Below are 17,999 nucleotides of genomic sequence, written 5' to 3' on the forward strand. Positions count from 1 at the left end.
AAAAAATAATCTCTAAGCAACGACGGGTTACATGAAGGGGCTGTGAACAGAGGTTCAGAGCAAAAAAATAATCTCTAAGCAATGACGGGTTACATAAAGGGGCCGTGAGCAGAGGTTCAGAGCAAAAAAATAATCTCTAAGCAATGACGGGTTACACGAAGGGGATGTGAGCAGAGGTTCAGAGCAAGAAAATAATCTCTAAGCAATGATGGGTTACATAAAGGGGCTGTGAGCAGAGGTTCAGAGCAAGAAAATAATCTCTAAGTAACAATGGGTTACACGAAGGGACTGTGAGCAGAGGTTCAGAGCAAAAAAAAAAATAATAAAAAATAATAACTGAGAAGCCTCTTAAAATGACTGTGAAGCAGTGGCAGCACGAAGCGCGGTGCAGGGCAGCCTGACAGCCCCGCGGGCGTGGAGTCTGGATGGAACCTCGCCGCGTCTGAGCGTCTGTGCTCACCCCTAACAGCACACTCATGGTGGCGGGGGAAGTTTTTCCCTTGTTTCAAGTGGGCGGTGGAAGTAGTGAGAGCGTAAGTAAACTCTGGCCGTTAGATAATGGGCCATTATGACTCTGGACGACTTCCTGAATGGCTGTAAAAAAAAAAAAGGAGTTTGTCACTTCCTGCCTGGAGAGGAGAGAAACACTGGGGGAGCATCGAGCACAAAGACCAAGCGTCCGGGGGGACATGGATGGAGCGAAGGGGAGTGGGGCGGAGGCGAGGAGGGAGAGGTGGAGGCTGATTTGGGGCTTGGCAGGGAAGACAGGAAAGAAAAAGTTGGCTCCTGGTCGGGGGGCATCAAACCCCCCATCTCTTGGAGCAGGGCTGGACCCGGGGACCGCGAGCCGCAGGGCAGCCCAGGCGGCCAGAGTTAATGATGGGGGAGAGACGGGAGCACTGAAGAACAAAGTCACCCTGAAGCTCATATTAAAACAGAAAACTCTGCTGTCATTGGCTTTGCCCCAAGATGCTGCCAGGAAAGAGCTGGCTCGCAGGAAAGCCACTGTTTGACTTTTCCCATGCGCTCTGATGCGTCTTTCCAGTGCACTTTCTTCCTCCCGGGCAGCCAAGTCATCTCACTTTCTTTTTTTTTTTTTTTTTTCATGACCACAGACCGTCTTTTTTGGGGGGCAAACCTTACAACCTGTAATTACCGGCTTTAAGACATTAAGAAGGTTCTGGGCTGGAAGCCCTGACCCTCCGCTGACCAGCTGTGAGAAGCGATCTCTCTGAGCCTTAATTTTCCTCAACTGAAAGATGGAGACATGAAAGCACGAAAGCTGTGCGGCAACAGAGAAATCAGGTAATTCACAGTAATTACTCAGCATGGGGCCTGGCGCCTGGTAAGCTCCCAGCATGGCATCAGCGCTGGTTTTAACTGTGTGCGCACCGGAAACGGGGTTGTAAAGAGGGCCATCCACCTGAAGGGGCAAGGGGTGACATTCCATCAACGCTGCGCGTTGTCAGACTCAGGGCGGCGCATTCAGTGGATGAAACTTGGAGCAGACACACACAGTCTTGGAGTCCGCATCGCCAGGTGTCACCAGGACACCTGTAAGAATTAAGGACACGCTGCGGAAAGAACCCCGCGCTGTGCCAAGAGACAGAGGGACCCTGAGTGTCACCTCCCCTTCTGCCTGACGCTTCGCAAAAGCGCATGCCAGAATTTGACCACACCGTCGACTTTACGATGTGGCCAAGACTAAACCTTCTAAATGTTCAAGGATTCTTGTCTGGTTAATTCAGAAGCAATTTTTCAGAAAGCAGACGTCTTCACAGAGCACCAGCTGTATGCTTGATTCTTTCTGCTGTCGCTCTGTTGGGTTTTCATAGAATCTTTTAGACACAGAATCATCCCCATTGTATAGAAAAGAAAACAGCTCAGTGTGATGGGGCAGACGTCTGCGGGTCCAGGAGCACAGGGTGGGGACCTGGGACCTGACCCGCTCCGCCAGGCCATCCCGTGGGATAACGGATGCGCGCAGAAGACTTTAAAGAAGGCAGGAATGATGCTGAGTTTGTGCAACATTAAAAGGACTTGCATGAATGCTGTGGAAACGGCCAGCTGAGCGTCCTCTGATGTCTGATTGCGAGGACTGTGGGCAGGGCTGGGCGCCCCTGGAATTCAGACCAGCAACTGAACTGGGGGAGCCAGGAAGGAACGTGGCAGGCAAGCCCAATGTTTCAGAATTTCTTACCACCCTTCTTGGGAGGCCAGCGGCCAGGATGTCAAATTCCTCTTCCCAGTAACAGCCCTTCAAATGCATGAAGGCAACTCTCAGATCCTCCCAGCTAAGCACCCCCAGGCCTTCGTTATCTCTCCCTGTGGCTTTTCCAAGTGCCTCCCCCACCCCTTGGCCCCTTCCAGTCACGCCCCTCCCAGAGCCTGCTTGCTATGTATCTCCTGTCTTTATCTCTTAACACAACTCGACCCAAATGCACCATAGGACTGGGTTACATGGGGAAGGCAAAGGGACTCTGCAGATGTCACCAGGTCCCAGACTCAAAAGGAGAGTGTCTATGTGGGCCTGGCTTGAGGATGGCAGCGCTTAAATAGTTGGCTGCGCCCTTCCTGGCAAAGACACTCAGGCCATGAAGAAGCGAACAGTCCTGCTGTGAGAGGGCAGGTGGCTGCTGGTGGGGGGGACCCCAGTCTTACAACCTCCAAGAGGTGGGTTCTGCCCAGCACCCCGAATGACCCTGGAGGAGCTGCAGGCGAGAACCAGCCAGATGAGGGCACCGGGAGCCCCTGAGAACCCAGGCACCAAACATGTGAGTGGTTTTGCCTTTACTCAGCTGCGGTTCGCACTTCAATTCTTTCCTGCGCGAAGCGAAGGACCCACACCTGGCGGGGCACGTCCCAGGGGCTCCACCGAGACCTGGGACACGGCCCTCCTCACGCCCCACACCCGTTTTCCTCCATTCATTGGGGTCCCTGTTGTCACCCCTGCCTCATTTCTTGTATTAAAAGTGCCCAGGCCCTTACTGAACCTGGGCCACCATTCTCAGTATGTCACTGACGGACCCATGTGATGTTCAGAGACGGCAGATTTCATTTCCCTGAAGACTCCTCAGCGTGCTTGAGCGATGACTGTCTGCATTATAGCTCACAGATTTTTTTAAACCACAAATTTGATTAATGAGTTGCAATATTTTGGGGAGGGGGGGTCAATAAAAAAAGGATTCTTTCCTCATTCTTTGCTTTCAATCGTAGATCCAGCAGAAAGCTCCAATCACCTTAAAAGTAATTTAAAACTGGGGACATATATAGTGTCTCCCCGCATCACTCCGTCTGTTCTGTGGCAGGTAAGTTTTCCCGCCCCGGCAAGGGCAACCTGCTGTGTGTCCCTCTCATGATGCATTTGCAAAAGACCGTGTTCAGAAGACGCTAGGCCATCTGCTCCAGTCCGTCTGAACGGTGAGGGGGGCTCAGTGGTGTGAGTCATGAGCAAAACCCGAAGGCAGCGCTCCTCCACTGGAGTTCAAGGCCGACAGGCTGCAGGCTTGGGAAGTGAACACTGCGTTTTAAGCGCATGTCGCGGATCACACGCTCCCCGCTGCCTGCAACACGGGTATTTCCAAGGTCGTGGCCACCAAGATCAAAGCCTCCAGCGGGGTCCCCAGGTGACTGTGCTCTGAGCTGAACTGTTCAGTTGAGCGGTGGCCACATCCTGACGTCTGGTACCTGTGACGATGTGACCTTATTCGGAAGCGAGGCCTTGGAAGATGCAATCCGGTTAAAATGAGGTCATCCTGCAGTGGGACGGGTCTTAATCCAGTGACGTAAGATGGTGCATCTTACATGGATGGGTGAGGGTCCAACACCTTGTCTTTACTGAAGGATGACTCAAGTTCCTTCACATATTTAATCTGGACTCTGCGTAACGAGCTTCAAACAATGCTGGCTTAGTCACTTCCCCACAAATGGCCTCAGTTTCCTCTCCTGTGCACTGAGGAGCGGGCCCTAGACTGGTTTTTCAGACAGTGGGTCCCAGCCCAGCCGTGTGTCATGAAATCGTCTTGGTGGGTTATGAACAGCATGAAGCAGGAGAGAAAGAAAAAGACACAGAATGGAAAGAGGAAGAAAAGAAAACAGTACCGGAGTGATATTGTAAAGACGTTATTTTGTAAACGTTTATGTGTAAACGCGACACATTTAAAATGAACCCTTCACCCTCAGCTAATGTCTGGAAGCCGCTGAACTGAATGTTACGTCTTGAAACGTTTCTCGGGCAACCTTGTGAGCCTATGATTGGTTTCAAAATCCCCCAGAGTATAAACAGGAATAAACTTAACAGTATGCTGTGGGCAGAGGGGAAGGTCTTGCAAGTTAAAGAAAAAAAAAGTCACGCATCCTAAGTGATCGCTTTGCCGGGTCTCCATCAAGGAAACGCCAAGGAGTCGTGCAGAAATGGCCAGCGATGCCCCAGGGTGGTGGGTAGGTGGCCTGGTGACGGTCTGCTTGTTCTTCTGTGTCCACCTTTTGTGGGTGTTTTTCTAAGTGTGTACTGGATGGGGGCGCTGCCAGCATCACCAGCACTGAGTCGCCCTGAGGTCACAGTGCAAAAGGGAGGAATGTCCCCATCTGTCCCTCCCCACGTCCATCTTTTGGTGGCTGACCTTTATCATCAAAACAAAAAGAAACAAGAGCTCCTAGTTCTGACAGCTAGGCAAGAAGTCTGGAAACAGGGTAGAGTCAGACAGCACGGGCGAAAAAAAAAAAAAAAGAAAAAAGATCTATGAATTAAAGCTCACGCATTATATTCAAACTAGATCAAGGATTTAAGTCTGACATGCAAAACCAGGAAACTTTTACAAGAGAACCGAACAGAAAGCCTTCAGGACCTGGACTTCGGTGCAGAATTCTCAGACGTGACACGAGAAACATCACCCATAAAACAAACAGAAAAAACCTGATAAACTGGACTTTGCAATGAGAAACTTTTGCTCCAAAAAAGAGCCTGTTTGGGGGTTGGAGAGACATGCTACAGATTGGGAGTAAATATTTGCAAACCACGCATCTGACCAAGGACTTGTAACTCATACACAAGACATACATGAGGAGCTCTCTAAATGCACAGATGTTTTACTTCTGGCGACAGCCTAAATGTTTGCAGCTTTGCTGGGGACACCTGGGGCAGGGCCACCAACAACTGGCCTCGTTCCCCTCTCTCCCCGCAGTTTTTCCAAAACGATCATTGATACACGATGTGGAATTAGGTGCAAGTTCCCTCCCCAGGTTTGTAAGGTGCTTTGTCAACGACAAAGGCAAGAAGCAGGCGGGGTGGGAAAATTGAAGACTCTGCAATCAGGACAGACGCTTATTGCAGTATTTAAAAAAAACCCAAATGAATGAAATACAATCCATGATGAACCGAGTCATCAAAATTCAGATGCAGACAAGATCTTGGCTTGTTTCCCCTGTCACCCTAGTCCTGGTCCTGGAAGGAAGAACACAGGAAACAAAAAAAACCCACAGCTTGGTGGGAGGTAAAGGGAGATATGCATTCCTGACACCTTCAGTTGATTTTTCTGGAAGAACTTCCAGCACACCCCCAGCAGCATCCCAGCGCCTCACATCCACCATGTCAGCCACACACCCGTCCATCCTCCTCCCAGCCCCATCGGCTTCTCCAGCATCCTCTGGATGCAGTCACTCTTTGGATGCAGCGGTCCCTTCTCTGTCGCCTTGCAGATCTTGCCTGTTCTCAACTTTCTGGGTGCCCCACCCCCAAGCATCCTACCAGCCTGGGATGCTGGCATCTCCATCTCCCCATCAGCCCGCCCTGTCTCCTTCTGCACATCCCCCAGGGCCACCAGCCCGCGAGCGGCTGCCTCCGGCGTGCTGGTCCCTCCCTGCAGGGGCAAGAAAAGCTCCTGATTGCCAATCTCCTTTTCTCTGCTCCCTCTTGAAAGCCTAACTGACCATAAGCACCTGTCCCCGGAGGCGGGGGGGTAGGGGACTGGTGGCCTGTGTTTGCACCACGCTCTGCGCCAGGCAAGGATGCGGGGCTACACAGAACAGCAGAGCTCCCAAACCTTCTTCTTATTCCCTTTCTCTGCGGAGGAGGCACATGTGATGGAGGAGATGTTCTGGGGCCCAGGGACCGAGGGCTGCCCCAGGGCTGCCCACACCTGCGTCCTTCTGAGCAGAGCCCCACCCTGCAGACCTGTCACGGCCCCCAAGCTCCTACGATGTCAGCCACACCGGCAGGGCCCTAACCCGACAGCCCTGGCACCTGCAGCCATCAGCGTGGTCCCCAAGCTGACGAGTGCAGGTGTGGGAACACGCAACAGTGCGTGAGATCGGTTCTCCTCTGGGTGCTGGGACCAGAAGAAGGAAGGATGGCGCTCACAGGCTCTTTGTAGACTCAGACACTATTCGGTTTGGGACCATCAGCGCATGGTTGAGGTATTAAGGAAGATAAAGCCACAAAAGCATTTCTCTAAAAGTGCAGTGGGGAGACACTGGGGTGCCGAGGGCTTGGCTGTGAGGAGGGACCTTCCTGGCTCAGCTCGGGCTCTCAGGGAAGATGTGGGGGTATCTCTCACCCCTCCCTCCCTGCCCACATGCCCACAGGGACCAGAACACCCAGGGACTGGAACATACCGCAGGGGAAGGGCAAATACCCCCAAAGTGTCCAGACAAGCCACAAGGGGCAGAAACAGCCTATTTGAGACGGCTCCTCTGCCCAGGGCGGGAAGCCAGGCCTGCACAAGTGGCCCCACGCCAGCCAGCGAAGGACCCGCCCTCCCCGCTCCACACCCACAGTGTCGCTGGCTCACCACCGATAGCATTTAACTGGTGAAACACTGCAATTGTGTGAAGCTGTCCTGGCCAAAGCAAACAGAGCCCGGCGGCGTCCGCCCAGGGGACAATGTCCAGCTCTCTGCCACTGCTTTAGTTTAAGAAGGGAAAAGCTAAGGGTGCGCCCGGAGAAGCACCTTCTCCAAGCTCCTGTTTTCTGAGCGGAACTCCGGCTCCATCCACGGAGTCCAGCACCCGAGGCCTCCCACGAGGTCCCCACTCTCACCGAGGGACCTGGGGCTCCTGCTCTGGCCCATTTCAGACCTCAGTCTTTCAGTCTGATCACTGCCCCAGCCTGGCTTACCCTGGGTTGGGTCCACTTGGAAAGTCAACATTTCTGCCATTTAATCACATCGTCATCCCTCATCAGCAATCCAGACATTACACGATGAAGCGTGCGGCAGGGCACGCGGCACGCGTGAGCTTTTAATTTAGAGAAAAAAAAAAAAAAGACAGAAGACAGACTTTTCCTTTTTGTGTGGATACCAAGACTGAGGTCAAAAAATTCAGCAGTGAAATCATACAACGTACGTTGCGCAAAAGAGTTGTTCACTATTTTAACCAGTGAGGAAACTTTTCAGTCTTAATATGATCTTTTATACACTTAAGTTTTATTCAGTGATTCATTTAAGGAATGTCTCTGTGCCCAAGGTCCTATGCTAGGCACACGGATGTGTTTTTAAAAGTACCGCCATCTAGCACAGAATATTAAACCGCCGATTTCCACCTCGATTTGCAAAGAATGAAGATCTGACCCCAATACCTTCTTCGGAAATCTGAGCCTGGAAAGTAATCTGTAATTAACCTTAACAAAACACCAGATGACTTGTCAACACCTCAGTCACCTCACGGGGGTTTGTTCAACAATTGAGCGGACACACTGGTACTAACGTGGGTTTGCGGACAATTTTCATTCTGCCCTTTTCTGTTCTAAGATGGGGGTGAACTTGGTTTTTAAACATCAAAGCAAGAGAAGGTTCAGATCTTCGGCTGCAAGTCAATCTCCCGCAGTCTCTCTTTTATTCACCGTCTGTTTACTGACGACCTTAATGCCGCACCGGTGATGGGGTAGAACAGGCAGGCATTACACAGATCCAGGATAAATGAGGGGTGCTCACGGCTCCGTGGCGTTACATCCTAGGGGAGGGGCTTGACATGCACAGGTAAGTCTTCTTCAAGCATGAATGGACTGTACGCTCTGCAAATGGAATGCAAAGGAGAAGAAAGCTTTTCCCTGCTGGATGCAGTGCGAATCAAGGAGTAAGCAGGTCTTATTAAGAAGAGGTCTGAAGGGCTCACATAGACGGAACAGATGAAGATGTGTGTCTGTGCGTGTGGGTGTGTCTTTGGCTGGTGTGTGTGAAAATCAGAACCAAATGATAAGAGATTAAAAAAGGAGAATTCTATATACAAAGTAGACAAATAAGTTTATACTGCAGAGCATGGAAATACGTCCAATGTCTTGTAGTAGCTCGGGGTGAAAAAGAACATGAAAATGAATATATGTACGTTCACGTATGACTGAGGCGCTGTGCTGGGCACCGGACATGGACACCACGCTGGAAACTGACTCGATCGCAATTAAAAAAATTATTTTTAAAAAAAGGAGAATTATTCTCTTGACATTAATTGTGTTCCTAAGTCAGGGCCACATAATATTCATCAAATGTTAACCATCAAAGTGTGTAAGGAGAGTGGTTGCTCTGACAGATTCAACCAGCTTTTCCTGGGGTCCCTGAGTCTCGGTAACAAAACTGCCTGGTGGTGGCCCTTAGACTGAAGGAACTTACAGGTCTTTCTTAGGTTTTAAGGATACTTAACATTTTGTTACCATTTCTGTAATCTATTCAATTATGGTGAAAATCGTATTTCAACTGAGAATTTTAGCGAGGGATGCTACCCGAAAAATTAGCAAAGCTCACATATAGTTTGGCTTTGAATACATTTCAAGCTAATAAAACAGTGCTGACAGCAAATGCCTTAAATGAGATGTTTGACATCAAATGCCCCATCATAACTAGTTACTACCGGGCCATTGCTACGTGGGACAAGTGGACGAGGACAATAGTCAAGGTGAACAGTGTTGGACATTTCCAGTTTTTTGGAAATTATCCGTGTCTTATAAAGCACCGCTACGCACACCCCCACCCCTGAAAGCCAGCCCGTCTGATTTAACAGTCCTCTTAGCTCAGCACATTCTGATGCGGAGAGTTGATTTGCATGGATTTTTGTACAATCCTATTTACAAACCAGCTGAAGAAAAAAAAATCGAGTGTTCCAATCCCGGAGTACATTGTGTAGCTCGGAGCTTGCCAGGGAAGGCAGCTGTGGTGCACTCGTGAAGGGCCCCGAGCGCCCGGCTGTCCCCTCCCCGCGGCCCTGGCCCTGCCTCCGGGTCCCAGGAACCTGAGCTTCAGGGCGCCTGTCCTAGTCGCCTTCAAGAAGACGTGTCCCCAAGATCTGGGAGGGACACGGCTCTGTATCATCTGTGATGCGAACTGGGGGGCCAAGCCAAGGGGACAAGTCGGAGCGACACATTGGTTCCAAAATACACGCCGGGGCTCCTTTCGTGTTTGTGTCGTTGCCAAGTCCGCACTCACCGCCACCCCCGTGAGCACGGGCTGCAAGCGGTTTCTGTCCTCAGAGCCCTGTGATGGGGACTTCTGCCACGGTGTCCACACGTCAGGTGGTAAAACCAGCTCGACGATGGGCTGGAGCGGCGTGAAGGAGGCGGCGTCCACACCGGCGGGGTTCATGTCAGTTTCCCCGAGCTGAGCTCCCGCTGTGTCAGTTTCAAGACTGCAGCTCCAGCGGCCGCCGGTGCGCCCCTGCCCCCCCTTTCGGTGACTTACGAATGTTCCGCAGGAGCTTTAAGAAGGCGACAAAGTGACCTTACCAGGATTGTGAGCTGTTTTTTTTTTTTTTTTTTTAAAACAGCTTTACTGAGATATAAAGCACATGCCACCCAATTTACCCATTTAAATTGCTCAATTCATTGTTTTTTGGTATCTTACACTAAATTTTTTTCTATTTTCTTTTTTTTTTAATTTTTGAATTTTTTTGGGGGGGAATCATTAGATCTATTCATTTATTTATTACTAGTTTTTGTTTGCTTTTCTAATGGAGGCACCGGGGGTTGAACCCAGGACCTAGTGCATACTAAGCATGTGCTCTACCACCGAGCTGCACCCTCCCCACCGTGAGATGTTTCCTTGAGGCTGTTCTTAGGCTGATTTTTCCATTAAGGGGACTCTTTTGGTTAAGAACCTTCACCAAAATTGTCCAGGGTTGATAGCTGACAATCGCAAGGTTCAAATTCTGGATGGAAAGGCTTTGCTGAAGTATCCATCTGAAGAGAACTCTTTATTGGGTCATGAGAACGACAGGTTAGCTACCATAAGAGAAAAAAATCATCTTGATTTTGACAGCCAGCAAGCTTCCTAATTGATTACAAGTTTCTCTGGACTTCAAGGAATGGGTCAATTTGTAGCAGTGGTAATTTATAACATGGTTTTAGGCTTTCCTAAATATTAGATGTTCTTCGATAATTTTGGGGGCAGGCCACCCCAAAATATGCCTCAAAGACATATTGAGTATTGTGACTTCAAGTCATTTGAGAAACTGCTGGTGAAAAAATGATATAAAACCCCACTCTGACCTTCCTCTTTCTCCTAGAAAGTGGGAAATAAATAATCTCCCACGTGAAGGTGTCCTCTCTGTACAAGAGGACAGAAAGCATTTTTATCACCAGGCGTGGTGAATTCAAGGCTAAGAAAGCCGTAGAAACAAACTTTGTCACTTTCTCATTTGTCGGCCACCCGAAGCACAAGCCCCTCTTTGTTTGTTAAATCTCCGCAAATAAGTGTTTCTTTGTCTAAAATGATACAAAAACAGCTGGCTTTGGTCACTTTGAGGGTCCCATTTCTATGAGACGTCTGTGCATATGAATTAAATTGGGTTTTATTCCCCTCCTGTTAATCTGTCTTGTGTCAATTTAATTATTAGAGGGGTAGGGAGAAATTGTCCTTTTCCTGACACATCCGAGGTAAAAGCATTAGGTATTAGGCGAACAGGCAAGGTGTTTAAAACACTTAGATATTTTTTTCCAAGTCCACGTTAGTCTCAAAAATAATTTTGAAAAGACTTTGGGTGGCCTTTCGCATTGAGTGAAAGAATATGTCATAACTTACACTTTCTGTTTCTGGTTTATAAACACAGGCCAGATCAGGGGCACCCGCCGTAAGCCAGGCTGTATTTGGATGACACTGTCCTCTGTCTCAGTTCTCACCGAGACAACCAGGATGTGAACTCAGCAAGGTATTCAAGCCATGAAGTAATCGGTCAGCCAGGGCAGGGAATCAAAACGGGATCTCACGGTAAGTATGTGGTCCGGACGGACGGGGACTCATTGTCAAAACACGTATTCTGAAACGTTTTCAGCATGACTCAGAGCAAGTGCGAAGGGAGGGAGCCAGCCTCTTTGTTTCCTCTCGGGGTTAATAGCGTGCACCTTGCAGACAGCCTGGGCACTGAAGGAGCAGCAGAGCCTGGCAGGGGCCCACTGGCCACGCCCAGTGCCTGGAGCCCCGCCCACACCCGGGGGTCAGGTGCCCCACGCCCGCCCGCCTCTCCACCCGCCAGGTGAAGGGTGTGGCTTGCACTCACTTTTTCCAGAAAGAGCTATATGAGTTCAACCTACGATCTGATTATTCCAATTCTAAAGGGGAAGAAAAAAAGATGCAAACAGTATTGTAATTATAACTTGCATAAAATTTATTCCTCGTAGAGGATACACATTTCTGTAAGTATATAAAGTCTTCAAAGAAAAATATGTTGCAATTGCTTGACTGAGTGACACAACAGACAGCATATTTGCTTTTTTAAAAAACATATGAAGCTGATTCTATTTATAACAGCCAAGACATGGAAACAGCCTAAATGTCCATCGACAGAGGACTGGATGAAGAAGATGTGGTATATTTATACAATGGAATAGTACTCAGCCATAAAAAAGAATAAATGCTATTTGCTACAACATGGATGGACCTGGAGAATGTCATTCTAAGTGAAATAAGCCAGAAAGAGAAAGAAAAATGCCATATAATATCACTCATATGTGGACTCTAAAAAAGAAAAAGGAAGACATGAATGAACTTATCTACAAAACAAACAAACTCACAGACATAGAAAACAAACTTATGGTTACTGGGGGGAGAGGGAGTGGGAAGGGATAAATTGGGAGTTCGAGATTTGCAAATATTAACTATTATATATGAAATAGATAAAAATTTCTTCTGTATTCAGTATCTTGTAATAACCTATAATGAAAAAGGATATGAAAATGAATATATGTGTTTACCTGCATGACTAGGACACTGTGCTGTGCACCACAGATTGACACATGGTAACTGACTGTACTTCAATTTAAAAAAAATGAAGCTGATAACATCTTCAGAGGTGGGGAAAATGAAATCTGATGCAGCGGTGGATTTCTCTGTAATGAACAGGGTGGCTGAAGAACACAAATAAGACTCGGATGACTCTAGAAAGTGCTCCGGTTTCAGCTCCTCTGTTCCCGTGTGGGGACAATGGGACAAAGTGGACACAAATGCTCTCAACAGCACATCAGAGCCCAGGATGTCACATAAGCTCAAAACGGAGTTCACCCTTGAACATTTCACGTCCCCACAGGCCACATGTAAAACGTGATCTGCGTTCAGTCAGGGAGTTTTGGGGGAACACGTGGGTACCACTGTGATGTTGGCACTGGCCGCCCCCTCAGTCCAGTGACTGTGGGGGTATTTCCGGCCAGTCCCTTATCCATACGTGGTGCTCAAGTCTTCCAGTGAGGACTGGATTTTATTCTCACCAAAAATCCTACCAGGGAGGCACTATGTTCACACCGATGCCACGGGAGGGAACCGGCCGCGAGGGAGACGCCGTGAGGCTGATGCTCTCAACACAGTGTCGTCCCAAGACTGAATCAGCCCTTCTTTGATCCTGGACATATCTGAGCTGAGGCAGTCCTTCAGTTTTTGGAAAAAAGAATCATAGATAATCAAGTGATTAAATAACAGAAAAAAAAACCCCTGACAGGTTAGATATTTGCATCACTCCAAGGGAAGACAGATGGTGATGCTCTGGTCAGGGACTCAGCCCAAAGTCTGGCCTCGCAGGGTGATCGCGCGGAGCACAGCCTGAGTATTTCTTATGTAAACGTAATGAGACATTAAGACGAGAAATTGGAGTCTGACTGTTAGCAGACTTTCCAGATGAATTGAAAGGAACTGTAGCCACGTACCTAAAAAGATACATGAACGTTCTACACATATGACATTTTAGAAACTGGCAAATAAACAAGTAGAGAAAACAGGGTCCCCTGGAGATGTTGGGTGACTCTGGACATCTTTTCATTTGTCCTGTCATCTTTCAAGGATTTTTTTTTAATATATTTTTATTGAAGTACAGTCAGTTTACAATGTTGTGTCAATTTCTTGTGTGCAGCACAGTGCTTCAGCCATACAGGAAAACACGTATATTTGTTTTCATATTTTTTTAACCGTAAGTTGCCGCAAGATATTGAATATAGTTCCCTGCTCTCTACAGTATGAACTTGTCGTTTATCTATTTTATATCTAGCAGTTAGTAGCTGCAAATCTCGAACTCCCAATTTATCCCTTCTCCGTCTTCCCCGTCCCTGTAACCGTAAGTTTCTTTTCTTTGTCTGTGAGTCTGTTTAAGGATCTTTAAGGACCACGAAAGGAGACAGAACAGCAGACTGTTAAATGCATTTGTCAGTATTTATTTAAACACACCCAAGCAATCTGTCTGTGGTGCAGCCAACAGTCATAAAAAAAGACACCACACCCCATTTCTGATCCTATTGGTGGAAGCAACTAATGGGTAACTGTGCTGACATGAAGTTGTCCTCACGGACCGGTGCCTTTGCATGGAAAAGTCACTTTCTTGGAAAGCGAAACCATCGCCAGGACCGCTGATGACAGCAGCCACCTCACCACGTGCCGGGCACCGGTCCCCTTCACACACACCATGGAACCCCGTCCACGCCACGGGCCTCGGGGCCAAGTCACAAGGTCACAAAGGAGCAGATGGCTTACAGGACTTACTGAGATCCCCTGACCGGGGACGAGGGGGGAGCCGGGAGTCACACCTCGTCTGTCTGCCTTCATTGTGTGTGTGCACTTCCTACCGAGATGCAGCACCTCGAATAAAGCCGTAAATCCACCAGAGTAAGCTTATGTGCTGAATGAAGTCCGTACAGAATCCCCTGAAGACCTGAGTCCCAGACGACTTCGCTAGTAACAGCGATGACCCCTGAACTGCTGTTCTGTAAAGTCAAAAGAAGTTTGCCCTTGAACTTGATCAAACGCACACATGTCACTTTCCTGCAGGTCACAAACAAAATGAGCGCTGGGCTCAAAGTCACGGTCGGGGAGGGGCGGGTACCACGCGTCTGTGTATCTGGCGGGTTTCCCATCGGGGACCGCACCGATCACGGTGACTGTCGCAGCAGCGTTCCAGCTTTCTCCATGCTGTGTTTTTGGGTTACTTTCTGGCCCGATCCAAGAGAAAAATGTGCTGCACCCTTGGCTCTTTGCTGTTTATGTTGCTAAGTTACTGAATATTTTTCCCTTTGCCTTCTTGCCTTGCCCAGAAAACTGTGTGAGTTATCTTTCAAGAGATAAGCGACACTCTGGAACATCTCTGTATGTGTGACCTGACTGTGATGAGAGTCTATCTGCAAAATAAATTTTGTTTCTCTTCTCCAAATGCAATTTGGAGGGAACCCTGTGATTCTGCACTGATTTGAAGAATAATCTGCAAACATGCTAGTATTTAAGTAGAAGTGTTTCTAAAAAGCTCTTGTGACCCACACACGTGCACACACAGATGTTGGAAGGGTGGTCGTAAGGGAGAGACATTCACATCCCAAAAGGGATGCAGAGAAAGACTGAGCCACCGAGTCACCAAAACTCTGCCAACCAGACGCTTGTGAGGAGACGGCCGCCAGGGCCCTGTATTTAATAGACACCTCCAGCCTCCCTGGCTTCAATTCTCCTTTCAAAAGTAAGAAATTTGGAGAGAACTTTTCATACATTTCTCGAAGATCCTGAGTTTTAGAAAGAATAGGCAAGGGTGGGGGAGGGAATAGCTCAGTGGTAGAGCGCACGCCTCGCATGCACAAGGTCCTGGGTTCGAGCCCCAGCCCCTCCAATAAAGAAAAATAAATGAACAAACCTAATTACCTCCCCACCAACAAAAAAGATACAAATTAAAAAAAATAGGCAAAACACCATTATAAGTAACAGAAGCAAATGGAAATACAGATTTAAAACCACGGTTTCCTGGTACATATAAAATAGATAAATAAGTTTATACTGTATAGCACAGGGAATTACATTAGATATCTTGTAGCTCATGGTGGAAAAGAATATGAAAATGAATATATGCATGTTCAAGTGTGGCTGAAGCATTGTGCTGTGCACCAGACATTGGCAACATTGTAAACTGACTGTATCTTAATTAAAACAAACAAACAAACAAACAAAAAAACATAGTTTCTTTCCTTCTGCCCCCAAAGCCTTAACACAAAACATACAAAGTCAGTTTGGGGGATCAGCTCAGGCCCTTGTGTCTTCTTACGTTTCTCTGTCCCCTACACCCTTCTCCCTGCTTCGGAACAGGACACCAGTCCCCAGGTTCCTCCCTCTTCCTCCCAGCAGAGCTGGAAGCTGCCCGCCCAGCCTTTGCTCTGCTTTGGGGGCGATCAGCCCCGGGGGACCCTCCGGGATCTCACGGCTGAGCCCGAGACGCGGCCGGACCATGGCCACGACTCGGCCTCCCGCCGGAGAACTTGGCCCAGACCTCACCTGCTCCCAGCTCCTGAAACATCCCGCGAGTGGGCTGTGTCTCCCCGTGTTGCCATGGAATAAAGCAAAACTTTATAAAGCTGGGATTAAGTGAGATTCTCCTGGGATGAAAGCCATCAGCCTTGTTCTTTTTTTTTTTTTTTTTTTTCTGTTCTCCGCCCGCCTTTCCCTGCTGCAGGACCGGGTGTGGGGAAACCAGAGAAACACAATACCGATGAGTGATTCTACCTGAGGTTTGGAACGGCCAGATCGGAGGAAACCCAAGGCACAGAATGCGTCATTTCTTCCTGGACGTGTCTGTTTATTTCCATCTAAAATCACCACCCGTTGTGAATTATGACCAAAACTGGAAGACTGGAGGGTCCTTTGCAAATGACCACCTGCAAATGCCTCAATTCTCTCATCTGTAAAGGAGATCCCTGAATGGGAGGGAGATTGCCAAGTTCCACTCTAATGCCAGCATCTCATCTTTTTTTTTTAAAAAAAATTAAGAGTTCACTTATCAAAACCCATGCCTGGTTAATGGGAAATAAAGGAAGGTGCTGTGCACGGGAAAAGGTGGGGGGAAACGGGAGCTTCAGGCCTCAAAAAAGACACAACACAATCTCTTTCATTTTTTTTTAGATCGAGGAGAGAAACGTTAACAAAGTGCTTTTCAAGTGTGTTGCTTGGAAAATAAGGCAGCTTGCACTGCTCTCTGTCAGAACTAAAGAAACCTCAGGTCACAGCTCGGTTGGGTACATGACGTATTCCTGGACACTTTTTCTGAAAGTAGAGTGTCTGAAAGTTACATAACACGGGTGTGTGTGTGTGTGTGTGTGTGTGTGAGAGAGAGGGAGAGAGAACGTGAGGGTGTGCTCGGGTGTGCAATCACACCCCTGTGTGTGACCGGTGGAGGCGGCAGGTAGATTAGTTCTTGGGGTGCCCTGTCCTCAAACACCAGGGAAGTCTGTCCTGCATCTTCCCACCCCTGCTGTCGGTGGGCAAACCCCGAACAGGAAAAGTCAGCCCCATGCTCGTCTCTGCAATCAGCCTGCAACTGAAGGTCTCGAAACTGCTTTATAGGGCACTCAAGTCTCATGACCTTTCTCCTAAAGAAACAGTAGCAAAAAGAAGTGAACCCTGGTCCCGAAGAGTCGGGAAGTTCGGTGGCAAAGCCAGACCTCTCTACTCCAAGTACACGCCCTAACGCTGCTCCTAGGCTGCCCTGCCTACCCTGCCCCTCCGCTCCTTCCAGACATTTCTTTCTTTTTCTTTTTCTTAAATTGAAGTATAGTCAGTTACAAGGTGTCAATTTCTGGTCTCATGCATACATACGCATATATTCATTTTCATATCCTTTTTCATTAAAGGTTATTACAAGATATTGAATAGAGTTCCCTGTGCAGTACAGAAGAAATTTGTCTTTTATCTACTTTTATATAAACTGGTTATCTGGGACCGACGCACAGTGTGGATGGCTGCACCGAGAACTGGCAGGAGGCGAGGACAGTAACCACCGAGGGCAAGTCCCCAGGGAGGGTCCGGCTAGTTGGCCATCACTGTGCGCTACACACGAGGACACGGCAGCCTTTGCCTTGACCTTGCTCGGTGTCTCAGTCCAGACTATCCCTGAAGAAAACCATCATCTTATCTGGAGCTGCTTATCTGTTCCCAGAGTAATTGGAGCCAATGGAAGCACTACCCCCAAGGAGACTTGAGGCAGCAGGAAGTGAGAGGAAAAAAAAAAAAGAGACAGAGAAGGGGCCTGTTATCGAGTTTTTAGAATTTTTGTCTGTGTCCTTCTCTATTTTCAGAAAAAAAAAATGGTCAGTATCCAGCCTGAAGTCTATGAGGAATACATGACACAGCTCCACCCAAAACTGGGAGAGCTTTGTATCTAACAAAACTGAAAAAGGAGAAACAAACAAACAAACAAACAAAAACCCTGGGAGAGCTAACAGATGAGTCCAGCAGGGGTGCAGGACACAAAGTTAACATCCAGAATCGGCTGCAAATCTTTATACTAATAATGAAATATCAGAAAGAGAAAGTGAAAAAACAAATGTGTTTAAAATCACATCCCCCTCCTAAAAAAATTATCTAGAGATAAACTTAACCAAGGAGGCGAAAGGCCTGTACGTTGAAAACTCTAAAACACTGATGAAGGAAACTGAAGATGAAGATGATATAAAGAAATGGAAAGATATCCTTTGATCTTGGATTGGAAGAATCTATATTATTAAAATGGCCATACTACCCAAAGCAATCTACAGATTTAATACAACCCCTATCAAAATACCCAGGACATTTTTCCCC

The 17,999-nt window shown here is 48.0% G+C and overlaps 1 protein-coding gene and 1 non-coding gene across 2 annotated transcripts in view; one reads left to right on the forward strand and one right to left on the reverse strand.

The window, feature by feature from the left end:
- Positions 1-17,999, reverse strand: part of EGFR (epidermal growth factor receptor) — a 181,049-nt gene that overhangs the window by 116,672 nt on the left and 46,378 nt on the right.
- On the forward strand, positions 14,973-15,045 carry TRNAA-CGC (transfer RNA alanine (anticodon CGC)). Its single transcript has one exon. It is a non-coding gene; the product is annotated as a tRNA-Ala (tRNA).

Source organism: Camelus dromedarius, chromosome 35, assembly GCF_036321535.1.
Source record: "Camelus dromedarius isolate mCamDro1 chromosome 35, mCamDro1.pat, whole genome shotgun sequence".
Lineage (NCBI taxonomy): Eukaryota > Metazoa > Chordata > Mammalia > Artiodactyla > Camelidae > Camelus > Camelus dromedarius.